This window comes from Rhinatrema bivittatum, chromosome 2, assembly GCF_901001135.1.
Source record: "Rhinatrema bivittatum chromosome 2, aRhiBiv1.1, whole genome shotgun sequence".
Classification (NCBI taxonomy): Eukaryota; Metazoa; Chordata; class Amphibia; order Gymnophiona; family Rhinatrematidae; genus Rhinatrema; species Rhinatrema bivittatum.
The window spans coordinates 200411303-200439007 of record NC_042616.1 but is presented as its reverse complement, the minus strand read 5'-3'; the positions used below and the strand labels follow the sequence as shown (position 1 = coordinate 200439007).

Below are 27705 nucleotides of genomic sequence, written 5' to 3'. Positions count from 1 at the left end.
GTATGGGAGATGGCGTGTGCTGTCTCGCACGCTCCTGCAGCGATGTGCGCCTCATGTGTGTCGATGAACGCTTCCCTTGCGTCGGTGCATGCTTCCGGCTGGAACCTGGCTCTGACGTTTTTGAGCCTTGCTTCTTCGTCAGTCGGCGCCGCGCTGAGATTTGCTTGACTGGGCGCATCATGCATTGGCGCCGATGATGGTGCACCGATCGCATGTGCGCCATGGGGCCTGACCGAAGCCTCGGACCCCGGCGCCGGCTTCACTTTACGGCTCTCTGATGCCGGTGAAGCATCTCTACCATGGCGGTCGGCGTGTTTTGGGTCTCGGCCTCGAGGCACGGCGTGGTTGGGCTTCTTTCGGCACTCTTCGCCGAGCTTGGAAACCGCCGGTTCCAATGACGACGCTCGACGCATCTGCGGGGGCGTCGGGGCGGCCGGTCCCAGGGAAGATCGGTCTTCCGAGGGTGGAGCGTAGGAGCCCGGTCTCATCCCTGTCAGCGCCCAATTATTCAAAATGAAAATAGTGTTTTTCCAACCTTGATTTGTCTCTGAATAATTTATTTGGTTCTTTAGGAAGTTGTATGCATAGGAAATTTCAAATATTGGTACAAGGGGAATAGAGGAAGAGAAAATATCAAAGAATAGACTGATCAGGTATGAAGGTGGGTAAATCGAGGATTGGAAAGGTGGGATGAGGATTGATGGAGGAAGGAGAAGAGGAGGGGAAGAATGTTCTGGGATCTGGGGGGGGGGGGGGTGGTTGGAGAAAGGAGGTGTTCTGGGATCTTGAATGAGGTTAAAGTATAGGGAGGTAATTCGGGGATGCAAGAGGGGAAATGGAGAATTTTCTTCTCTGGCTTCAGCCCTGCTCCCTCTCATATCCTAACCCTTGCCCTTAGCTCCTTCTCCTCATTCTAGGTGTGTGCACACATCCATCCACCCTCACTCCAGTCCCTCTTTCAGAAAACCCCTTCCCCAACCCCTCCCCTGTTTATTCTGCCTCTCCCAAGCCCTTTTATTCAAACCTTGCCCCAGGCCCCCTGATCCCCCTGCAAGCCCCTTGTATTTATCGACCCCAAACCAATGTATTTATTTATTTATTTTATTTTAAAGTGCTTATATACCATGCCCTCTATGGTTTGGGGTGGCTTACATTGGAACATACATAAAAATTTAAATGAAATTAGATAATTAAAATACAAATTAAAATTAAACAGATAAACTTAAAATAATACTTATAATAGTGAAAGAATAGAGAGAAAAGACAGCAGGTGATAAGAAAAGGAAGGGAATTCTTCTGAGGGCTTATTCAAACCCCCCTCCTTCCAACATCTTTACGATCTTTCTTCAAGAATAAGTGAATTAAAAAGAAAAACAAGGTTGTAATTTAATTACTTGCATATACAACATGTCAGAATACCACTGGAGTAGACAGATCTTCATACAGTGTGCTATAATTGCTGCAGTAAAATATTGAAAGCCCAGAACTTGCCCAGAGAAGCATTTGGGCAGTGGCAAAAGCAGGAAGAGAAGAGTGTGCTTTAGGAGAGGAAAGGGTGTGGCTGGGCTCTCTCTTTGTCGATAGGCTGATCCTGGTCATGTTAATGGTAGTGAGAGAGGTGTAGTACAGGCCCTGAAGATGGAATCCCCTTTCGTTCCCTTGGAGATCAGTTAAAGTTGGTGTGGAGGTGCATTGCTGTCCTTCAACCTGGAAACTCTGCCTTCTTAAAAATAAAAAGGCCAGCTAGGGCATAAACTACAGTGAGCACTGAACCCAGAGTCACACACACACACACACTGCCTGACAAGCTTTTGCCTCCACAACCCGGCTGGACCTATGTCTCCTGCGCCCATTCTGTTGGAGAGGCAAATTCCATGGCAAGGGCTGGATTTTGCTGCCCTTCCCATGGAATCAATGAAGACTGGGGCCCTGGTATAGATATGTCATGTCTATGATAGATCCCCATGATATATGTGTACTTTTTCTGGGCATGACCTCAATGTTGAACAGTCTTCCACATATAGGAAGATGACTCCTAAAGGATGTAATTCTTGTTAGCTCAAGGAGAAGCTCTTTGGGAGATCTAAATCTGACCTATTGGTATCAAAGGGTCCATTAGCTGCAGCAGATAGTGGTGAATCAACATCGAGGAAGCACCAGTCTCCCTTGACAGCAAGTATCCATGGAGACCAGGGGAAGAGATCATTGTTTAGCTTCCTCCATTTGATTAAGGTGAAGGATTCTGCTTAATTGGTGCTGGCATTGAAAAGCACCTATATGAAGCATCAAGTGAAGGTAAAAAAGCATAGGCATCTGTCCCCTGATACCAAAAGTAGAAAGATTCTGGCTGCGAACCTGAATACCCTGAAGTATTCCTGAAGAGAAGCAAGATCACGCTCTCGGGAATCGAAAAGCCTCCAAGGGCCTGGATGCCATCCATTGATCTTCCTCAAATGATCCAGAAATATTTAATCATGCCACCTGCTTCCCATGCTGTAATGGCATCCACAGTTTTTGAGGAGGAGTTGGAGAAGAAATCCAGTTGGCATTGGATCGCAGAGGTAAGTGTGTCATGGCATCCACATTGTCATTAGCTATGTAACGGAGGTCCAGCTGATGCTTGAAGACTCTATTATCTGGTAGAAGGGCCCCAGTATCATTTCCTGAAGGGGCATTACTGTTGAGAACTGCTGCATTGGTGTCAGTTTCTAGTGCATTGGGGATGGGGGTATGGAGAAAGCTTCTCTGAGTTGGTTCATCAGTGTCTAGATAACAACTGATAAAGGAAACCCCCCACAGAGGCCTTGTCTTCTAGCCAGATGCAGATAAAGAATGAACCAGCAACATATGATGCTGATTGAGGTCTGAGTACGCCTGGGGGTACATGTGCAGATCTGAGCATGACTATAATCAAGAGACATCAGCTGGTATCCCCTGAGACAGTCTTCTCTACAGGAAAGGGAAAAAACCTCATCCGTAGGACCCCACCTTTGCCAGTTTTTCTAAAAGAATGGCAAAGACCATCTTCCTCCTCTAAATCAGAATGTTTGGGACAAAAATATTTGATATCCTCCAGTTTGTGGACCCATCCCGCCCAAAGGAATTTGTGCAGTCCCTGTCTAGAACTCATTCCTCACCGCCTGAGGGAAGGATTTCCATACTCTTGAACTTTGGGAGAAAGATTTATCTGGAGCGGTGCTCTGTGCCCACATAGCATACTACCAGTTCTTCATGAGGAAGTATATGTGAACATACTGAAAAAGGTGTATCAGAGCATCTCCCTTAGGAGACAAGTGATTCTCTGGAGTTGCTGGTGGACAAGGAATAGAATATGGAAATAGTCTGACCTACAGTGTTTTTGTAAACTGCATCAAGGGTTTCTGCAGTAGATATGGCGTTTGCCAACCTGTATGGCGGTGTGCTTAAAACCTCAGGCAGGATTTCCAGGAAAGACTTGCAGTTGTGCCATGCAGTAGAGAGACTCTTTTTGGAGATAAGGTCAAGAAATGGTGGCTCACATATGCAGTAGAGAAACACCACCTCCAATATCGTGTACTAGTGTCAACCTTGTTTGTGTTCACAAAATATCTTGCAGTGTGGCTGCACACCTTTGCACATTGGAGGTAAATATATTTCCTTATGTGGAGATTTTTGATCAAGAGCACATCTCAAGAAAGTGCCATATAATCAATGAGCCAAAACCATCTGGGTGCTGGTGTTGCTAGGGTTTAACAATGGAATTTATAGGAGTTTTGCTAGACATGGCTCAAGCAAAAACTTTTCTTCTGCAGGTAAGGATTGGCCATGTTGCTATCCACTGTGGAAAATATAAAAAAGAAGTAAGCAGACCTCACTATGGAGCATATTAAGGATTTTGGACTACATGGGATTCATAGGACTACATTGAGATTCAATGCCAAGAAGTGCAGTCATGCATATGGGGTGTAGAAATCCAAAAGATCTGTATTTGATGGGGGGTGAAGGACTGATGTGCACGGAGCAGGAGAGAGACCTTGGGGTGATAGTGTCTAATGATCTAAAGTCGGTGAAACAATGTGACAAGGCGATAGCTAAAGCCAGAAGAATGCTGGGCTGCATAGAGAAAGGAATATCTAGTAAGAGAAAGGAAGTGATGTTCCCCTTGTACAGGGCCTTGGTGAGGCCTCACCTGGAGTTCTGTGTTCAGTTCTGGAGATCGTATCTCCAAAGGGTCAGAGACAGGATGGAGGCAGTCCAGAGAAGGGCGACCAAAAAGGTGGATGGTCTTCATAAAATGACTTGTGAGGAGAGATTGAAGAACCTAAATATTTATTTATTTATTTATTTATTTATTTATTTATAACTTTTCTATACCGAAGTTCAAATAACATAGTTACTTATCACTACGGTTTACATTTCAACCATAAAACAGATAGTAAAAATAATTGTCTTACAATGAACAAGGAGGAAATAAACTTGGATACAACTTTAAGCAAGGGGAATAGCTAAGTATCAAACAAGAAAGAACTGGATAGTTGGGGTATTGGGCCAACTGGGATAGGGAGGATTGACTGGTGGAGGGGGTGAGGGAAGGTGGTAACTACAGCTTTATTGAAAATCAAATGTATAAATAGAAAGCCTAGGCGGTGAAAAAATATACTTAGGAAAGAAAGTTTGGGAAGAGATGGTCCATGGATGTTGTAGCAGGGACGAGTAGTTAAGGGAAAGCTTGTCTGAACAAAAGAGTCTTAAGTCTCTTCTTGAAAGTAATCGGGCATTGTTCCAGCCTAAGGTCGGGTGGGAGCAAATTCCATTGTTTGGGACCAGCGGAGGAAAGAGCTCTTTTACTTAAAGAAGTTTTGATTGTAGGTGCTCGAAGAGTGCCTCTCTGCGCTAATCTCAGAGGTCGGGCTGAGGTATGAAGTTGCAGGGGGGTTGAGAGGTCCAGCAGAGAGATGTTAAAAATGGCTTTGTGGGTGATTGATAAAAGCTTGTAGAGGATCCTAAATTTGACTGGGAGCCAATAGAGCTTCTTTAGGATCGGTGTTATATGATCCCTTTTGTTTGACTTTGTGAGAATCCTTGCAGTTGCATTTTGAAGCAATTGGAGGGGCTTAATGGAGTTGTCTGGCAGGCCGTGTAGAAGTACATTGCAATAATCGATTTTAGAGAAAATGATAGCTTGTAAGACTGACCTGAAATCGTGAAAATGAAGGAGGGGTCTTAGTCTTTTTAAAACTTGGAGTTTGAAGTAGCACTCCTTTACCGTGTTGTTAATGAAACCTGTGTAGCTCAGTTGATTGTCCATGACTACCCCAAGGTTTCTGACCCTGGTAGAGGTGGTTGGGAGCGCTGTAAGGAGAGAGTTGTTTAGAGATAAATTACCATCCTGTGTGATTAGGAGGAACTCTGTCTTGTCGGAGTTGAGTATCAAGTTGAGATTTGAAAGGAGATTATTAATGGAGCATAGGCAAGTATTCCAACGGCGTAAAATGTCCAAGGTGTCTGTTACCGGTAAGAGAATTTGGACGTCGTCTGCATACACATAATGTGTTAACTTAAGCTCAGATAGGAGTGTAAATATGTACACCCTGGAGGAGAGGAGGAGCAGGGGTGATATGATACAGACTTTCAGATACTTGAAAGGTTTTAATGATCCATGGACAACAACAAACCTTTTAGGTTGTAAAGAAATCAGTAGAACTAGAGGTCACGATTTGAAACTCCAGGGAGGAAGACTTAGAAACAATGTCAGGAAGTATTTCTTCACGGAGAAGGATGGTGGTTGCCTGGAATGCCCTTCCGGAGGAAGTGGTGAAGACTAAAACTGTGAAGGAATTCAAAGGGACATGGGATAAACACTGTGGATCCATAAGGGCTAGAGGATGGGAATGAAGAGAAGAGCCAAGGGGGGTGGCTTGCTGAAATGGTGATAGCTACTACCTGGTGATTACCTCCCTTACTCAATAAGCCTTTACACAGTGAATGCAACTCCAACATTGCTCTCTGCATCAATGGCAAGGGGAAATGTGGAAAAGAGGATTTGCATTCAGATAACAACCAACAAGGACTGAACTTCACAATCTGGGTAAACAAATAAGCATGGGGGTAGCTTGCTTATTACGGAGGTTACTACCCTAAACCAATTAAGCCTAATACATCACTTTGAATGCATATACAGCATTGCTCTCTGCTTCTATGGTAGGGGGAAATGTGGAAAACAGGATTTACATTCAGACAACATCCAACAAGGCATTGATGTGCAGTCTGGGTAAACAAGCGTCAGGGTAACTTGCTTGATGGGGCGGTTACTACCCTTAACCATTAAGCCTTATGCTCGCCTTTGATGCAACTCCAACATTACTCTCTGCATCAATGACAGGTGATGGCAGGAAATTTGAATCAAACAGTTACCAACAAGGGCCCTGAACTTGGTGGTTGATGAAACAGATAAGTATGGGAAATTAAGTGTGGGAGCTTGCTGGGCAGACTAGATGGCCTGATTTGTCTTTTTCTGCCGTCATTTCTATGTTTCTATGACATCAGCACACTTGGCAATAACAGAACAGGGAGTATTAAACCACACTTGAAAATATCAAGATAAAGCATAGTAATATCTTAAAGCCAACGAAGAAGAAATGTGTGGCACTACTGTTTAGACCATTAAAGAATTTTTCTGCAAAAAGAAGTCTACAATGAGCTTCAGCAGCTAAGTTTTTAAACTGAAGCATTTCTCTTTTTTGTGTCAGATTACCCAGTTGATGTCTCTAAGTGCACAACTTTCACTTATCTAGTTTCAAGGGTGGGTTTGCCCACCCCGCAGCTGAAACTGAGTGAGCAATTCCCACGATACTTCTGTGCATCATCTGTGATCTTTCTCAGAGTTATTGGCTCGCAGGCCTAAATAGATCTTCCAACTGCATACAATCTGTCTACGTTCCCTCGTATTGAACTGCCCTTAATTTACAAACTCTTAGAAGTTGTGGTCCCCCTGATGCAGCCCCGATGCGAAACACAGCCGTGTCAGGGTCCTTGTGTGTACCATTGTTTTAGAAATGTACATTCAATGCAATACTTTGTAATACATTTGTGATTGTATGCACTTACCAAAAGTCTATTGTAACTAATATTGACCAGTAAATTGTCTGCCACACATTTCTTCTTCGTTGTATTTCAATTTATGTGTGTGCTGTTTACACCTCCTGCTCTGCGTAATATCTTAAAGCCCACACAATAAATAGGATGTCTTCCAAATCTTTGAATGTATGTAACTTTTATTAGCAAAAAACTCCTGTTGCCAAATATTTAGAATTTCGAAAACTTGTGCATCCCCCAATGTGTTTCCGTGTTTTGCCCATAGGTTGCTTCATGGGAGACAAAAAAAACAGCACAGTTTAATTTCTGTGGAAAAGAACAAGAGAAAGCAACATAGTAAAACACTAGGGACATATTAAGAAAGGTACAGAAGTATATGTAAAAGTGCATCTTATAGCAGTTGAAGCTGGCACTTTTCATGCTAAAAAAAAATGTAGCCAATCCCCTGCACATCAAATGGTCAAAGTTGGCCAATCAAAACATTTAATTTGAGTCAGGAGACTTGTTGGGGCAAATTCCCACCTCTCAGGGAAGGGGTAATGATATCAGTTGCAAAGAATCTAAAGTCCAAGAGGGAATGTGTGACTTGTGTCCAATGTGCTACCAATGGAGCTTCTTCCCTCAGGGAGTGAATGAATAAACGATGTGGGATGTAACTTCACAGAATTCATATTTCTCCCCTTGGAGTTGGATCATATATTCAAAATAAGATAGCTAATGAACTGAGGGGGTCTCATGCGACTTCTGTAATGGCATGCACATGCTCATTGAACATGAAAAATTTCTAGAAGCTGTGTAGTAATCTTCACTGCGTAGGCTCCGTCAGAAGAGATCACCCACCTCCCGAGGATGTACCTTCTGCTGTTCCTTGAGGCCACTAGAGCAGGAGTGTCCAACTCTAGTACTCCAGAGCCACAAACAGAGCTGTCTATTTTATGCATATTCATTGTGGATATCCTGAAAACCTGGCCTGTTTGTGGCTCTCAGGATCTGGAGTTGGCCACCACTGCACTTGAGATAAGCAGCTATAGATTTATGGTAGAGTGAGCCATTTGAAGCCCTTATAGACTTGTAGAGACTATTCAAAAAGTATTGTACAGTATTATCTTCTGTGAAATCAAATGCTACAAAATATTACTTGTTTTGGTTTGATTAAAATTGGTTAATGAGCTTTCAAACCCAAACTGTTGACATTGCAAGAATGGGCTCAGTTTAATCTGGCATAAAATGTCATTTAGTTTGCTAAACATATGTTGTGGAAATCAAAACAGATTTCTAATTATTTTCAATAAGGTTTTGATGTGATGTGTACTATTAAATGTATATTTTTGTCTCATACTTGCAGTCGCATGTGATTTGTCTTAGTGGTTTCCAGGAGTGAAAGGTTTATAATTGCCTATTTAACTATAGTGGCCAGATTTGTGTGCTTCTAAAGGAAAGTGCAAATGCATTCTATTTTTATGAAGCAGTTTTAGTAAATTGTACCTTTATTGTAGTATTTGATTAAAAAGGAAATTAAATGCAGTAAAACTCCATAGTTGATATCTTTGTGATACAAGTGATACAAGTTTTGAAGATAGTTTTCTATTTTCCAGCCTATTGTTTCAGGTAATTGTAGTCAAATATATATTTTTAGGCTATCCTGGGTCTACCACAGGTATTTTCACTACTAATGCACAAACAATATACCCGTGTTTACAGTTAAATATTTCAATTTTTATTTCTCAACACTTTTTTTTAAAATACATAAACCATACCTATTACATCAAAACCATTCAAACCACACTCATTCATTCATCTAAACATTATACAATGTTAAAATTTCACAAGACAAATCAGTTACATTTTACCTTCCAACATCCACAAATATTGCAACAATCCCTAATTACAATGTAAACATTCTTTTCATTTAGTAAATAACCTTATTCCACCTCATTTAACAACGATTCCCTATGAATTAATTAAACCTTTTTGGATGTAGTTAATACTTCTCTTTAGACTGCTTTTAAACTGATGGTTCTTATTGAATTTTATTAAACAATGTCCCGACAGGAAGCTCCTGTTTCACCCGTTGGTTTCTTCAGGGGATTTGTTCTCAAACTCACATCCAACGATTTTCATATACCATCTTCTTAAATTCAAAACTCCCACTTCAAATTCATTTTCCATTCACAATGTATTTAGGAAACCTTAAATTAAAACACATACCTCACACTTATTACACAAATAAATATAAATATGTTAATAAAGTTTTAAATGGTTTACACCAAATTTACCCTAGTCATTGTTACCATCATCACCCCACTCACCTACGTTCCAATCCTTACTCAAATTTCTCTGTTTCCATCGTCCCTTAAATGGTTGTATATTTCACTAATACCAGCTCTTTTCCTATATATAAATCCAAATCCAAAACAATATTTACATACTGCACAACAATACCCTATCTAATACATTATTCCATCAATTTTACCAACCTGAAAAACTTTGTTGTTCTGTTCTACATACTCATATTTCTCACAAACTGCTCTTATCCAACCACTACTTATATCCACAATTTTTTCGTTTTAACCGAGCTTCTCTCTGCAAAGACATGGCAAAATTAAAACACCACCTCCAGCCACAGTTCTTTAAACAAACATTCTTATATGCCTTTTCACATATCACAGAAACGGGTACTACTTACTTCATTTCACAGAAACCGCCATAATTCAAACATCTCCTCTTAGCAAAACAACGCCGCGGCTGCGCACAAATCCCTTCCTGCCATCATCTAAAGAGAAGTATTAACTACATCCAAAAAGGTTTAATTAATTCATAGGGAATCGTTGTTAAATGAGGTGGAATAAGGTTATTTACTAAATGAAAAGAATGTTTACATTGTAATTAGGGATTGTTGCAATATTTGTGGAATGTTTACATTGTAATTAGGGATTGTTGCAATATTTGTGGATGTTGGAAGGTAAAATGTAACTGATTTGTCTTGTGAAATTTTAACATTGTATAATGTTTAGATGAATGAATGAGTGTGGTATGAATGGTTTTGATGTAATAGGTATGGTTTATGTATTTTAAAAAAAAGTGTTGAGAAATAAAAATTGAAATATTTAACTGTAAACACGGGTATATTGTTTGTGCATCAGGTAATTGTAGGACAGGTTTTGGTTTGGTGGCTTCCTTCCACATGGTTTGTGATTATTCTCATTGAAGCTCTCTTTTCAAGCTTGAAGTCTGTTCTGTTGCTGGGAACTGGCACTGATGTTTTGAACTTCATTTTCATTCCATCCTGCATTGATATTTTTCTATACTGGTGAAAAATATTGATTCTTTTAAAGGCCCTTTCCATATTCATTATGAGTTCCAGGAATGAATCTGCAGTCTTTTCTAAATTTCTGACTCCTGTAGGCTTTCCAAGTGCTACAACTAGGTTTAGCCATCTATCAGCATTGTTCCATCAAGAGTAGTCTCTGGTGGTGTGAACATATCTGCCAGAATTGCTTAGTTGTTTTGTCCTTGGGTTGTCATTTGCATGTACAAGAGAAACTGTCGCAGTCATGAGCTTAGGTTATAATATGTTGTGTAGATTCACATTCGTTTTGGTTTGACAGGTAACGATTAGATGTAGCGGTATATTTCAGCTTGTCTTCCATGTGGATTTTTTTCCCTTGGTTTCTGTCATTATGTCATAGAGGAATGAGAATGTCACTGCATGTTGCTTCTGGATTTATGAACTTTATTTTCTTATGGCTATCATCAGAGACAAAAAAAAAATCTATTTTTCAAAATTGATTCGTTTTTTCCATCTCCTCAGTGTTCAGGAGAGGATTTTGAATATCACTTGACAAATCTAAAGTAGCAATGATATGAAGAATTTTCTTTTACAAACCTGCAATCTCTGCAGGACTGACACAATTTTGTGTTCATTTTCATTATCCCATTTTAGTCTGGTTGGAGTAGTTTTATTGTGAATCATATTGTAATCATGCACAGCAGGACTGGATAAATCCTAGGCACCAGATCGCCTGTCTACCTAGAATTTGTGTTCTGGTGGCTAGTGCCATCCTAAGACTTTACAGTAGCTGTTGTTGTGGCTTAGGCTGAGGTACTGATGCTCCTGTAGCCAGTCTAAGATGCTGCTATAGCTCCCATAGGGGCCATGCTGGGAAAGGAGGAACTGGGAAAAGAGGGGAGGGTAGAGAGAGAAGGAATGCAAAAAGTAAAAAAAAAAAAAATAAATAAATTTTGGTGAGCACCCAAGTTGTCAGAAAATGTTTCCAGCACCGATTCCCAATCATGAAATGTTCCCTTGTTTTGGTTGCAGTGTAGGTTCTCAGATTTTATGATAGGCTCTATTTGCTCAATCTCTGACGGAGTGATAGGGATTGTAAAGTTGAATAGTTGGTGTGGATGGGCAGATTAGATAAACTGTTTGGTCTTTTTCTGCCATCATGTTTCATGTTTCAGTGCTTATGTGGTTTTTGTAATTCCTACAATACCATCTTCTTTCTCATATATTGTATTTAGTCACTCACTCTGGACTCTGATCGAGATCCATATAATTGAATGCCTATACTGCTCCACAACGAAGTTAACCTTTCATGAGCTCAACCTTTACTGCATCAGATAGCTAGTTCATCTTAGGCAAGTACATAGAACCCTATTTGGTGTAATCGGTAATTAGTGTGATCTTAATGAGCATTTCCCAGATGGCAAAGAACAGTAGCATCAAATGACCACCACACTAGATCCTGATGAGAAGGAGTAGTATGCATACACTACCTCCAGTACCGGACGTTGATGTTTGAGTATAATTGCAGTTGAGTACAAAGTTTGGTAGAATGCATCATTGGTACCAGAGCATCCTCATTTGACTTGGCTGCTTTCACTAATTCTTCTTTGACACCATGATCTTGCCACTTATACCTTGCAAAACTTTCATACCCTTGTGTGTTTTTCATATTCTGCAGTCTAAACCCCCACCCCCCAAAAAAAAAAATAAATAAAAATGCTTTAAAGTAAGATTGTTTCACTGATCTACACAACATACTTGATACACTTTCATCATAAAAGAACAATTGTAGAAATATTCCAAAAGTAATTAAGAATAAAAAAAAATACCAAAGTCCTGATTGTATGACTTCATACCTTTTATCATAGCAAACACAAATTAGATTCTTTAAAAATAAATAAATAAATAAAAAATAACCTTAAGGCTCATAGGGGTCATTTATCAAAGTGCTATATGGCGTTTTCACATGCGAAAAGCACCATAACGCATGTGCGATGCAAATTAGGAAAAGGGGAGGAGTTTGGGGCGGGATTTCTGCCCGAGTGGGCTGGCTTCGCAATTTGCTAAGCCATATCGCACAGTTTTAATGCGGAAATTAACTACACCTTTTTCTTTTGCGCTAAGCTGTGCGATATGGCTTTATCGCACTTTGCGATGTTTTCGCAAATAGCATTTTCATTATTTTAAGCTGCTGAGAGAGGGAGAGGGAGCCTAACTATAATGCCCTCATAGTAGTTAGGTATTAATACCTCTATATGAGGCCCACCTAGTTACTCGAGGTGAGGTTTAGGTAGTAGTATAGGGGTTAGGGGCCACTTGGACATGCAGATTGAGACGTATGAACAGAACAGTGCACTCTTGTGAAGATTTGATGTCCTTCGGAGTGAGGAAACTCAACCAAAGATGAGATTTGTACAGTGTTCTCTCAACCTAGCTTGATGGACTCTCTACCTGGGTAACATCAAGCTAGGTTGAGAGAACATTGTACAAATCTCATCTTTGGTTTAGTTTCCTCACTCCGAAGGTCATCAAATCTTCACAAGAGTGTACTGTTCTGTTCGTACGTATCACTCTGAATGTCCAAGTGGCCCCTAACCCCTACACTCCTACCTAAACCTCACCTCGAGTAACTAGATGGGCCTCATATAGAGGGATTAATACCTAACTACTATGAGGGCCTTATAGTTAGGCTTGCTCTCTGTCTCTGTCTTTCTCCCCCCCCCCCCCCCCCCAGTGGTTGTAGGTAGGAATTGCAACAATATTGGTACTTAACGCAAAGTGCGAAAAAGTTATTGCACTCTGTGGTAATACCTATGCAAAGTGCTAAGATAGCACACTTTGAGATAAATAGGCTATTACCATAAAACCCACCCCTTTTCCTATTGCGTGCATTTTGATAAATCCAGGCCATAATAAGTTAGAGACCACCTGTGTCCAATCACAGTAGACAAGCTGATTCAAATACTCTTTGAATGAAGAATCAAGCTATTTATGTTGTATGAACTGAATTTGAAGCAAAGGTGAAACCATTCATAACAAGAGCTTTTAACATAATTCCAGGATAACATTATTCAAAAATCCAGACTGGAGGAAGGCTATAAAATTTTTTTCAAAGAGTTCATGTCAGGTCCACCATTGTAAAGTGTCATGTCATGTCCACCATTGTAAAGTGGACATGACATGACACTTACAATGTCCACCATTGTAAGTGTTCATGTCAGGTTCACCATTGTAAAGTGAAAAGAGTTTGGTACCATTAAGACACTGTCGTGATCAGGCTGTCTCTCCTGAGTCAGTAGCTATTGGTTAAGGAAACTGCTGAGGTCATTGTGAGGCTTAAGAGGACTCTGGCTGAGACTGGGGAAAACGTTGGCTATTCCGGTCTAGAATTTTGACTGTTCAGGATTCCTAACTAGAAGGCCTCCACATATCCATGATCTTTCAGAAGCTGTTAGGACAACACTTGAAAGATTCTGTTTTGGAAGACATTTGGATGGAAAGTGCCTCTCTCTGACCAGTTTTGACAGAATAAGCAATGTCTACTAAATAATTTACTAAGTAAGTACATGGACATAAGCTAACACTACAAGCTACAGTGACTTAAAAAAAAAGACTTCACATCCCTGTACATTTTTTCCTATCTAATAAAAAAAAAAAAAAAAAATACAAATCCAAAATGCATTATAATAATAGCTTTTTTGTGGATTTACACAACACTCTACACGTTCATTATGAAACAACAATTACAGACATATTCCAAAATTAATTAAGCCAAAGAATCTTGATTGTATAAATCTTCACATTTCTTGTCTCAATACTTGATGGAAGCCCCTTTTTGCAGCAATAACTTCTATGAGTCGTTTAGAATACGTGTCTACCAACTATGCACAGTGGGATGGTTCACTTTCCATTCATTCTTCATGGAAGAAATAGCTCAAGCTTTTTCAAGGAAGCTGGGGATGGTTTGTGGACTGCAGTCTTCAAGTCTTGCCACAGATGAAAGGTGAATCTTCTCCACAGCCCCAGGTCTGTGGCAGACTGGAACAGATTTTTCTCCAAGATCTACTTGTATTTTGCACCATTCACCTTTCCCTCAATCTTCACAAGCCTCCCCATCCTCACTGTTGCAAAGCATCCCCATAGCACAAAACTGGCACCTCCCTGCTTTAATGTTAAGATGTTAGCAGGATGATATGCTTTTTTTTGCCATACACATCACTTAGCATCAGACTATTATCACGGAAGTGAGCCCTTAGACTGTGGCAGCCTAGTAGGCGAACCTATTAGGCCCATGCCGACAGCTAGCGGACATGCCCTTACTGGGACTGGAGCTGGAGTTTCACCTGTACCAGCCCCATTCCCCAAGGGTTGAGCATTTGGGTTCCTGGGGCTGGCAAGACTTAAGCGAGTGTCCCTTAAGGAACGGTCAGAGAGGGATCTGGTGTGGGCAGTAATCAGGGCAGAGCAGATGATATCCGGGTCCAGGCCAAGGATCAGGGTGGGCAGCAAACAAACAGTGTCTGGGTCCAGGCCAGGGGTCAGGGCAGGAAGCAAATCAAGAGAGGTCAGAACTGGAGAATCTGGCAAAGACAGACAATATGAACAGATGAGACACTGAGGGGTAAGACAGGACTGAACAGACAAGGCTAAGAAAGACAGGACTCAAAGGACCTGGACAAGGTGAGAAGGGCAGAGCAAGAGCACAAATCAGGCAAGGCAAGACAGCAGAAACACAAAGCAGGTACTGGACAACAAGATGAGTCAGAGGAACAGCAAGATGAGTCATTGGAACTAGCAACACGATTTGCAGAGCAGGAGGACCTGTTGCTGAGGCAAGGATTCAGGGCTACTGCAAGGTTTAAATGGCCTTGAGGGCCTGATGCCGCAAGGTTTTCCCACCACAGGAATTTTAAGGGTGGTGAAGGCACGTATGTACGTGTCAGAATGTGCCCACAGGAGCAGCAGTATTCGCGCCACAAAGCATGGTGTCTGGGCAGGCTGGAGGCATTCTGGGGTGACTGTGGTCAGTTGCGGGACTTCCCCTCAACAGCCAAACATTACAAATACAAAACATTCTCCCACATGTGTCACGCTTGCCACCTGCGGCAGCCCCGTGGTATGGCCCTCTCACCTCTCTACACAAGCTTCAGGCTCCAGCTCCTTGTCATTGGCGGCGGTGGGCCGCCAGTCTCGACTTCGACTTCCACCAGCACCTCTGGCCCTGCTCCACTTCCCGGGACCTCCAGTCAGGATGCCTCCATCCGTCAAACCTCTCCGCAGGGTTCGCGGAGAGATGCCGCCAGCAGCGCCACACCCCTCCCTAGGCGCACGTGCGTGCACCAGTGAAACCTTTGAAGGGCCGCGGCGGGAACTTGACCGCGGACCCGAATGTTGACGTCAGTACCCTCAACATAAAAAAGCTCCTCAGCGTTGCCTTTGCAACAGGCGCCTTGGTCTCCTGTTTCGGATTCCGAGTTCTAGTTGCCTTGCGCTTGTCTTGTTCCTGTGATTCCTGGTTCCTGTTCCTTGTGTTCGTCTCGTCTGTCTTCTGGATTGACTACCTGGTTCTGACCTCCACTACGCCTGACTTCGCCTGCCTTCTCCAAGCCTGACCTCTGCTACGCCTGACCACGCCTGACCTCTGCTACGTCTGACCACGCCTGCCTTCTCTGTGCCTGGATCATTGCTACGTACAACTTCACTTCAGACATTCTTGAGTCCAGAGTTCCACGTGGTTTGCTACACCTTCCAAGTGCCACCAGCTTCCATTCAAGCTTGACAGTGACGCCTCCGTCCCTATCCTCTGGACATGGACTATTAAGGCTTAAGCCTTCCTTTGCTCAGGCACCTTCAGTTCTTTCATGTTCCTTGGTGCTTGAGTTCCTGCTCCACATCCCGTCCAGGATAGGACCACGCCACCTGCTGTCAGTTGTCTCTGGGCTGAGCCATCTCCTACCTGTACTCAACCTTGAGGCCCACCTAAGTCCTGCCGGCCCCGGCACCCGAAGGCTCAACCCGAGGGGATCATGGGCTGGTATAGGTGAAGCTCCAGTGGCCTCTAGCTTCAGCCCACTCCGCCTGCTGATGGTGGGGACCCGTAGGCCCTCGCCTACGGGTTGCATCAACCCTACCTCAGCCCAAGGATCCATCTCCTACGCAGCAACATGTATGCAGTGTCCCTTAAATATTTCATATCCAATTGTAGTTTTTATCTACCATACTCTTGTTTTTGTTAGACAATGTCCATATTTGTTTTACGTGATCATTTTGGAATGAACATATAAAAGACATATGTGTAGCTGTAGTTTCAGATGCTCTCATGGGGCAATCCTTTGGTTTCTCAAACCATTTGGCTTTTGTTTCTCTGGACTGTAGTTTGCACTAACTTCCATGATAGCTTGCAGTTCTTTATACTTAAAATCACATGATTGGATGTAGTTTAACCCTCACGAGCTGAATCATTGATATCTGTGTTGTCTGCTGAGAAGTGTACAAATTGTCGGTGCCAGAGTGGTTATTATCCTGCTGTCCATGGAGAATTCCCCTTATAGGTAAGCAACTTTGTTTTTTGAATGGACATAACTGAACATGGAAATGGAAGCCTGCTTTGTCTACCTGGAAAGTGAGTGGGGAAAAAATGTGAGAGGCAGTTCAGAAAAGTGATAACTTGTAAGAGATGTCCTATCTGCAGCCTCATAAACCGCCATCAGAAAGCTCTTTGACCATGTAATCTGCAACAGTGTGAGATTAGATTGTGTGGCCTGCTGTAGGAAGGAACTGCTGTAACCACAATTTTAAAATTCTTTTGTAGATAAGCCGCTTATCTTCTGTAAATAATTTGTACATATATTGCCATTAAAATAATGAATAGTTATTGTACATGGAGGAAGTTATTGCACTTTTTAATAATAAAAAAAGTACATGTTGAAACCAGTGTAATTAGAGCTAATTTATTCTGTATGATCTATGGCTTTCCTTTAAATGTTGTGGATAGTTGAGGTATAAGGTGGCATAATGTACTAGTTAACTGCTTTTCTTGGGGTTATATTGTTTTGTGCTGTATACATTTGATACTGAAAAATTAAGAGCTAATGAATGTACTATATTTTTAAATTTTTATTACACTCCATCTTGCCAAAGGTGCTTTGGGTGTGGTACAACATGAAAAAAGTCATTCTTAAGGGTAGATTTTTAAAAACATATGTGTGCACGTGATTTTATAACATGCGCGTGCCGGCGTGAGCATCTTATAAAATATGCGCCTGCGCGGGGGGTGGGGGCGGGAGGGATATGACCAGATTATGCATGGCAATGAGATCTGGCCTCCGCCAGTTCCCTACCTGCCCTCCCTCTTCCCCTCTCATCTGCGACCATTTTCAATGCCCTCCCTTTAGTAGTTTTCTTTATTTCTGAACTTATGCCAGTGCGCGATCCCCCGACACAGTGGCAAATGCCCGCTGTACCGGCAGCCTCCTGCTCCGCCCCGCCCCTGGGACCGCCCCTTAATAGAGGCCTGGCTCTTGTGCGCGTAACAAGGGTCTCTTGTAAAATGTGCGCACCGCACGCATAATGCGCTGGGGGTTTAAAAATCAGGCCATTTATGTAATAAAACTGCAGCATAAGCATAAATTGGAAATACAATCAGCAGTAATAAACAATAACAGACATTAAATGCAGGATAACAGAGTATCCACTAGGTCATTCCAGCCCTCTACAAGAAGGTAGTGAAATCTGCTATCCAGTTAGAGAGGAAGCGCTGAATCATGTAATGACCAGCTAGCAATCCGACATCCTGAGAGGAACCCATGACAGACCCAGAAAACTAGGCTGTTTCAGCCCCATGGCCTTTTTTCTTTTTTGAGTTTTTTTGGCTTTTCTTTTGTAGACATTTGCTTTGACACATTTTTTCGTTGTATATGGACAGATTCTTAACTCAGGAATCTCTAGAGATGTCTACAAAAGCTAAGTCACCTGTGTAGAAGGCCAAAGCCTTCACAGAGGCATTGGTATTTGAATTTTATATTTCAGGAGAGATGATAAAAGAAATTTATTTATTTGTGAATACTGAAGAAATCTTTGCTTTTGGAGATGTTCAAGATAATCTTCCTCCAAGCAATTCGCCCAGTCCTTCAGCTGAAGGATTGGATGTGTGCTTTTGATCTGAATGATGCTTGTGCGCACAATCACTTTCATCCCAGCCATCAGATGTTCCTCAGGTTTTTGGTGAAGGGCGTGCTCTTCTTTGGCCACTCATCGGCCCTGAGTGTGTTCACGAAATGCCTTGCGATTGTGGCGGCACAGCTGCATCATCAGGGAGTCTGCATTGTTGTATACCTGGATGACTGATTGGTTGACAGGTCCATCTGTCAAGAGTTCTGGAGTCTCTCAACGTTCATACAGCTCTTTCAGTCCTTGAACTTCCTGGTCAACTTTGCCATCAGTTTTCACAGGTGCCTAAGAATTGGTGCCTGCCATTGGCCTGAGTCTATTCCCTGCATATCCAGAAGAGGGGCTGAAGGGGGGGGGGGAGACAGAGAGTGAGACTGACAAAAAGCATTAAAAAAATAAATTAAAATACTATATAAAACAAAACAAAACAAATCAAGAAAAAAATCCCCAAATGATAAAATCAAGAAATGAAAAAAGGTCCAAAAAATAGACAAGATAATCTGCCCCTGCACCTCCCCCCCAAGTTAAAAAGCAATTAAAAAACCCCAAAATCCTCTAAAAAAAAATTAAATAGGCAAATATAGATCAGATCAAATATTTTTGCCTTTTTCTTCCCCCCCCCCCCCAAAATTTGAATGCTAACCAAGTTTTCTAAATATTTTCCTCCCCTTCACTGTATCTTTCAGAAGTTTAAAAAAAAAACCCTCATAGTTGAAACATCTGTTTAAAAAAAAAAAAAAAAAAAAGTTTGTTAAACATTTTTGATATCACTAAACATAGAATTGTCATTTCATTTGTGGGCATTGGAGAAATTGCCTGATTGTATTTTACTTAGGTAACTTTGCTGAGTGCCATATGAAACATAGAAAATAATAAGAGTGGAGATGTAGAGCGGTATACTAGGTGGTGAAAACCAAAGATTACCCGGTGGAATAGCGCTAAATGTTCACGGATCCTTGTGGTAAACAAATCAATAAATAAAACGAAGAGGTGAGAAATCTAAGCGTTTCAACCTTTTATTCACGACTAGTTAAGGTAGATTTCGGTCCCCCAACACAGACTGTGTTTAGCCAAATGGGCTGTGTCGGGAGTGACAGAGGCCCAAGATATTAACTGATAATGGTGTGACAAAATGTTTTTGTAGAATAGAGATGTGATGAAAGACAATGTGCTCACAGGAGAAACACAGTTTCATTTCAAGGAGCCTTGCAGGGGGTTATCCAGGAGAAAAGAGTTCTGGAAGAGAGATAAATGGGAAAGGAGAGTCTGTCACCATGAGTGGCTGAGCAAACCAAACTTTCAGGCCGATACAGTACAGTGCGCTCCGGAGTGCACTGTTAACCCGCCATTGGACGCGCGTTTTCCCTTACCCCTTATTCAGTAAGGGGCGGAAAATGCGCGTCCAACCCACCGAACCAAATAGCGTCCTCAACATGCAAATGCATGTTGATGGCCCTATTAGGTGCCGCGCGATACAGAAAGTAAAATGTGCAGCCAAGCCGCACATTTTACTTTCAGAAATTAGCGCCGAGCCAAAGGTGGGCGCTAATTTCTTCCGGCACCGAGAAAGTGCACAGAAAAGCAGTAAAAACTGCTTTTCTGTGCACCCTCTGACTTAATATCATGGCGATATTAAGTCTGAGGTCCCGAAGAGTAAAAAAAAGTTTAAAAAAAGAAAAAAAATTGAATTCGGCCTGCGGCTGTCGGGTAGAAAACCGGACGCTCAATTTTGCCGGCTTCCGGTTTCCGAGCCCGTGGCTGTCAGGGGGCTCGAGAACCGACGCTGGCAAAATTGAGCGTCTGCTGTCAAACCCGCTGACAGCCGCCGCTCCTGTCAAAAAGGAGGCGCTAGGGATGCGCTAGTGTCCCTAGCGCCTCCTTTTGCCCGTTTCTACTGCTGGGTCTCATTTGAATACTGTATCGCGCCCACAGGCGAGTGGCCTGTGCGCGCGGTCTCCCGCGGACTTTACTGAATCGGCCTGTTTATTATCAAAATAAATAAGGAGGGTCCAGCACGGACTATCAGTGATTTTAAAAACTCTGGAATGATGAATCAATGCTGTCTCCATGAGGAAACATAGAAACATGGTGGCAGAAAAAGCATATGGCTCGTCTAGTCTGCCCTTCTGCCCAATTAATTTAACTTTATAATTTCCATCACTCCCTTAGAGATTCCCTATATTTATCCTGTGCTTTCTTGAATTCAGATACTGTTTTTGTCTCCACCATCTCCACTGGGAGGCTGTTCCATGCATCCACTACCATCTATGAAAACAAATACTTCCTAAGATTACTCCTGAGTCTGTCCCCTTTCACCCTCATCCCATGACCCCTCTTTCTAGAGCCTTCTTTCCATTGAAAGAGGTTCATCTCCTGTGCATGGAAACCTTTGAGATATTTACATCTCTCTGTCATATCTTGCCTTTCCTCTGGGGTATACATGTTTAGATCTTTAAATCTGTCCCTATATGCTTTAGAATGAAGACAACTGGCCATTTTAGTAGCCACCCTCTGGACCAACTCTATCCTGTTTATATCATTCTTGAAGATGCGGTCTCCAGAATTATATACGGTATTCCAAGTGAGGTCTCATCTGGGATCTATTTAGGGGCAATATCACCTCCCTTTTTCTGCTGACCGTTCCTCTCTTTATGCAGCCAGGCATCTTTCTGGCTTTTGCTGTTGCCTTATCCACCTGTTTGACTACCTTAAGATCATCAGATACAATCACCCCCAGATTCCGCTCTTCATTTGTGCTTAAAGAATTTCACCTCTAATACTGTACCTCTCCCTTGATTTTTTGCATCCTATATCCTATTTTTTAGCATTAAATCTTAGTTGCCAGACCCTAGACCATTCCTCGAGCTTCTCTAGATCTCTCCTCATGTTTTCCATGTCTGTCTTGATGTCCACCATGTTACAGTTTTTGGTATCATCAGCAAAAAAACAAACCTTTCCCGACGATCCTTCTGCTATGTTGCTCATGAAAATGTTGGGTAAAAAAACAGTCCTCAAAGCGATTCCTGAGGCACACCACAACTCCCTCTTCAGTCGGGTGGCCAACCTTTTCCATGGATCATAACTGGACACCCCACTAAAGTTAATGCTTTGGGAGGGGAGGTGGTGAAGGCTACAGATTATTGTCAATTGTCGATCCATTCATTACTTGGTTTTGAAGCACTCCCCCTCAATATAATTTGTTTTCAACTATCCTCATAAAGACCTCAACCGCAGCCTCTCTCATGCAGTTTTGCTCTCTATCATAACTAAAGCCTTTTTAATACACACCCATATCCATACTTCCCTGTAAACACACAGCCTCCTCTCTCATACACACACACGCACACTCCCAAACACATAGCCTCCTCTCTGACATAGGTGGTTCGCTCTCCCTTTCTTTAAATCCTTTCCAGCCTTTCATCTATGTCTCCCTTGTGCTATCTGTCTTGATATGCCCTCCTTCTCCTCTGTGCACTCGTCTCTTGTGCAGCCCTCCTATCTCTAGTCCCCTCTCCTCCCCAGTGCCTTCCTCTTCCTCTATCTCCTTCCTCCTGTATCCCCGACTCCTTTTTGTCTCTCATGTCTCTTCCCCCCTTCCCCATCTCTCTCCCGCCTTCCCTCATGCTCCTGTTGAGCCTCTCCCCTTCCCTGCAACCTTCTGCTGTCTGTATCTCTTTCCTCCCTTGCTCCCCATGTGTCTATCTTATTTTCCCTCCCCTTTCCTCACCCTGTGACTTAGACTGCCTCCTCCCCTCCTCTGACTGTATCACTGGGCTGGCTCTGGCACGCTGCAGCCCCCTCTCTCCTGTCTTGGCCCAGCACTCAGTGAGGGAGGGGGAGGGACCCACAGGGCATTGCTGCAGAGATATGTGGAGCCAGGCTGTGCTGTGCTCAGCCTCCTCTCCCCTCCCATCCAGTCACAACATAGAAAAGGGGGCAAGCAGGCAGGAACACAGCTCACCTCTCAGCTTTGTCTCCCTATAACCAGGAAGCCATGGGAAAGTGAAGGACTCTCTTGCAAAAATCGGATTTTCAGTATCCAGTCAGTACTTCTGACTGGACATTGTACAGCAGAGCTGAAAAACCTGGCTGACGGGTCCAAAACCGGGCAGTTGGCAACCCTGCTTCTCAGAGAAAACTCCATTAATTCTCTCACTGACACTATTTTGTAAACATGAGAAAGGGAACATAGGTTACAGATAAATACTTTCTAATCTTCTTGGATGGGGAAAAGTACAGTTCCCATAAAACTTCTGTTCTAGTTTAGTTTATTGACCGCTTTTCTGTCAAGTCATCAAAGCGTTTCACAAAAAAATAAATAGGATAATACAACCATAATACATCTGTGTTATGTTTTTTATGGTTTTTAAAACTATTAGCAACCTATTTTGCATACTTATGCTTATTTGCAAAGATTTTTGTTAAAACTAATGCAAAATTTCAGGCATTTAATGCATAGCCTGCACTATTGTTAATGTCCTTTCATATATTGGCCCCAAAATGAAAGGCAATCTGAGCTCTGCTGTAACTCTTTGCAGAACAGGATTATAAACTAGTAATCCAAGCAGATAAAAGTCTGAAAGTTTCAGACAAACACAGTTTTAGTATACAAAACACAGGATCATTTTATTTTCGGACTAATTTTTATTATTGTAGAAATATTTTAAAGTTAAACTGTATGTCAGAGAGCAATGGTTTCTGGCAGTTTTTGCTGGTCTTACTCTTGGTCTCAGGTGATAATAGATGTCTCTTCTCTTTCTCTGCTCTCAGACAGGGAGGTGATCACACCTCCCAGGAATTTAAGGCATAGTTTCAGTAATAGGGGTTGGGATTAAGATCACTGTCTGATTGCCTGCTGGTTAGGCAAAGTGTACTAAAGGTTTTCTCTCATTTTGGGATTATGGGAAAATACTTAAGAGGTAATTTTCAAAAGGATTTATGCGCATAAAACTGGGTTTTGTGCTCATAAATGGGCTTTTGAAAATTGATACTTTTATGTATGTAACTCCTTTGAAAATTCATCATAGGGCTGAATTTTCAAAAGGTTTTATGTGTGTAAATGGGCGTTTGAAAATTGCTACAACATATATTCCTTTTAAGTGTGTTAACTCCTTTGAAAATTCACTCCTTAGTACGCAGAGCTTATTTTTAGTGAGTACATGTGCCAGGTATAAAGAGGTTGGAATGTTAATAGTGGAGATAAAGTTAGAGTATAAATAGCATTCTAAATGTGTCCCTGGTAAGAGTATATCAGGGTCAGGCAAATGAAGGCAAGCAGTGAATAGGGAATTTTTATGTGTTTGTGTAATCCTTGAAACTACTTAAACTCCCTTTTCTATTCGTTTTCAGCATTTGCAGCCATTTTGACAGACAATGTATGTCTTATTGCATGTATTTTTTGTTTGCTGAGAAAAACATTAAAGTACAATAATCAAATTCCATTATTTTAAAAAATTTAGTATAGTAGTACGAACCCTACAGGAATAAGATTACTTATTTTACTCAACTAAGAACCTGAAAATTGATGTTAAAAAAACAGGCAGTATATATATGTATACTTGAACCTGCTGGTTTAAAGTTAGTTTCTTGTTTGTTGGCATGCTTTCTCTCTCTGTAGCTCAGGAAAGTTTCACATGGTAGATTACACTAGAGAATGACCCGTTCCTTTTTGTGCTGCCAGCAATACTGATTGATAGCAATTTCAGAACAGAGGTTACTCTGTTGATCATTTTCATTTGTAATGTGTGTTTTTTTTTCTTCACTGTAATACTTTGCATTCCTGTGGTAGTTCTGCTAACACAGCTGTGATAATGTGTTTTGGCTTAGCATGATTGCATTTGCTGCTGAGGGTAACCTTGGCCCTGTGTACTATGGACATCAACTTTTAAGATCATGGGTGTTCTTCCTGACATTGTTTCTCATGCATTAATATTTTTCTAATGAGAGTGGCTTTAAAGTAAGGGGATACTACTTGTTACCAATACTAGCTTCAAAGCATAGGTTCTCGGCTACAGACTTTAGTGGTGGTGAAGTAATGGATTATAGATATTCTGTAATACATTTTCCTCTTAAAATGAATTGTTTTTATTGTTCTTCCCCCGTGTACTTTCTTTGCCTCCTCTGATTTGTTCTGTAATTTATAGCAGATGAAGAGACAGAGAAGCTGTGATAGTGAAACTGAGTTTGGCAGAGCGTGACCCTGTCCTGTGCTGAGTTTCACTTATTTGAAACCAGTTTTCCTGTTTGTGAAAGAGGAAGTGCTGTAACCATGCGCTTAATGCTTTTTGAAACCATTTACTGGTATTACTTATTTAGGTGATTATGAGGGTTCAAAGTAAATATTAGGGGATGAGGGAAAAACATAATTGCATGAGTAAGTAATGCAAGTAACAATGTAATTGTTAACAATGTATTCAAGCTTTTTTTAATTTGATGAGTTGTGGGGTGGAGGGACATGCCTGGCCCTTTTGATGAGTTGACATGCTGGAAAGGCAAAGTTCCCAGGGTTGTGGCAGACAGTCCAGTTTCTCAGAAGTTGGCAACCTGTCACACTCCTGAGAACCCTTCCCTGTGTCTTGCCCATTCCACAGCATTTCCCCCCTGGGGGAGTGGAAGTGTGTGTAGGTAGGTAAGTGGATGGCAGATGCTGTATATGTGGTGCATTCCCATACCCCCCTCCCCCTCCTCTCATCTCCTACTCCCTCTTCCTTCCCTTTACTCACTTCCTGAAGTAGGAGCATTGGCTGGGAGTTGTGTTTACTGCAGGGCTTTTCCATGGTGCCTGGAAATTCCAGGTTCCTTATCCTACTGCTAGACCAGTCTTCACTATTGGTTATTCTTTTTCCATTCCCGGTGGAGACAGAGACCACACCTCCTCAAACTTACATGTGCTGTCAGGTCTACTACAAGAGGAGTGTGACTGTAGTTGGAATCCAGTAGTTCTCTATCTCCAGCAGAGGTGGATAAACATTGAAAGTCTCCCAACTTTAGTAGCATGGCAGTTGGAATTGCAGAACTTTCTCTGACGAATCCCTCTGGGCTTCTGGCGCAGCAGCTCTTGTAGGGGGTTCCCCCTCCCTGAGGGGAGCCCGGGAACCTTGGCGGTCCTCCTCCCCCACACTTCTAAACCCCCTCCCGAGAGTGAGAGATTGAAGCACTGAGCAGGAAGAAATGACCCAGTATCACGGGGATTAATACAGCATTGGTGGGACTGAGCAGGAAAGGGTAAGTGTTAGTGGCGGTGGTGTCGGGGGACTTATCAAGCAGGTACACAGCTCAAGCGCGGTAAGGAAAAGAAAAAAAAAAAAAAGGTATTTAGCATTGTCTCGCCTGTGTAGACCGTGGCTCTTTGGCAAAATGCTTAGGGGCAGAAGGTGCCTGGAATGTGGGTCTAAAAGAATTTCCAATGTTGCTAGATTGCTCTGTCCCACCTATGATGCAAATCCTGGGAAGAGGACCTGGTAGCTCAGACCCCTCCCCTCTAAAGGAGTAGATAGAAATTATCAAATCTCCAAGTGGAGATGTTATAAAAACATTGGATCTTGAGGCAGATGTTAGCCTTCTGAGATACATGATAGATCTGAGCTCTCCTCCCAGAACATCCCCTGGGATAAGGCAGCCTCCCAAGGCTGAGCGAGAGATTCCAGGCCCCTCGCCATGGAAGTTTTTCCACAGTTTGTCCTCTTGATGCACCAGGCATTTGAGGCCATGGAGACTAATCAGGATCCTGCAAACTTTTTAGTTGTTGGGAAAGGAATACCACGTAAAAGTTTCAGAGCAGCCTCTGGGGCTTCAGACTTATCAAAATCACTGACACAAGAACCTAAAGGAAATGCCCCATGAACTTTAGATTCAGCCCACTCTGATTTGGAAGAATGATTCTCAGAGGATGAGAATAAGACAACAATTATACACCTATTTAAAAAGGAAGAGTTACCAGCTTTGATTTCAAATACTCTGTCTGAATTCAAGGTAGCTGATGTTAGGGATGTGAAACAAGTTGAAGGGGATCCCACACTTCAGGGTTAAGTAAACCATCTAAAGCATTCCCTTTACATCCTTCATTGAAAGAAATGATAATGGCAGAATGGGAAAACCCCCAAGGGCCTTTAAAAGGGACCAAGGTCTTAGGGAAGCTGTATCCCTTGCCTCAAGAAACAAAGGAATCTTTCTTGAGAATCCCTAGGGTAGATGCCCCAGTTTCGGCTATAGTTCGCAAAACCACTATCCTGGTGGAAGGTGGTACAGCCCTTAAGGATCATCAGGATAGAAAGATTGAGTTAGTATTAAAACAGGGTTTTCCATAAATGTAATGACCTTACAGGCTGCCATCTGTGGGGGCTCTGTGGCTCGCTCAATCTTAAAGTGGGTACAACAATTGCCCGAATCCCCTGAAATGGCTCATATATAGTCCAGGATAGCCTTTTTGGCAGACATCCTTTATGATCAGGATTACAACCCAAGCAACAGCCTTGGAAGTAGCCATAAGAAGGCTATTATGGCTTAGAAACTGGGCAGCAGATGCAACATCAAAATTTTATTTAGCAAAATTGTCTTTCCTGGGCAGCTTACTGCTTGGGGGGGAAGAATTGAAGAAACTCATGAAAAGACTAGGGGAAACTAAGCCTTAGAGACTTCCGGAAGATAGATCATGAGGCAACTCCAGAAACCAAATAAGTCAAAGTTTTATAGCATCTACATGCTCACCAACAAAAATGTCCACCTTGAACAAACTTCAGTCCTTGCGAGCAATAGTACCTGTGCCTTTATAAGAACATGGCACAGGGGTATATTCTAGATTCTTCATCGTGCCCAAAAAAGATGGTTCCTTCTGTCCATTTTTAGACCTCAAGGGACTCAACAGATTCCTCAAAATACATTTTCACATTTACATTTATTAAAACATAGAAATGATGTCAGAAAAAGACCAAATGATCCATCCAGTCTGCCCAGTAAGCTTAAGGTGGCACTCAGTTGCGCCGTACAGGTCTCCACCATAAAGGCATCATCGGGGGGGGGGGGGGAGGCAACTGCTGTGCCATACAAGTTACCTGCATACTTAGTTTCCCAAACCGTTAAAGTCAGGGCCCTTGTTGGTTCCTGTCTGCGTCCCTGTTAACTCTTGCTGTCTGAAGCAGAGAAAATGTTGAATTACATCACAGTATAAGGCTTAT

General features: G+C 42.2%; 1 protein-coding gene across 7 annotated transcripts in view; it reads left to right on the top strand.

The window, feature by feature from the left end:
- The window catches only part of SNX13 (sorting nexin 13), a 447782-nt gene that overhangs the window by 52342 nt on the left and 367735 nt on the right, over window positions 1-27705 (top strand). The window lies entirely within an intron of this gene.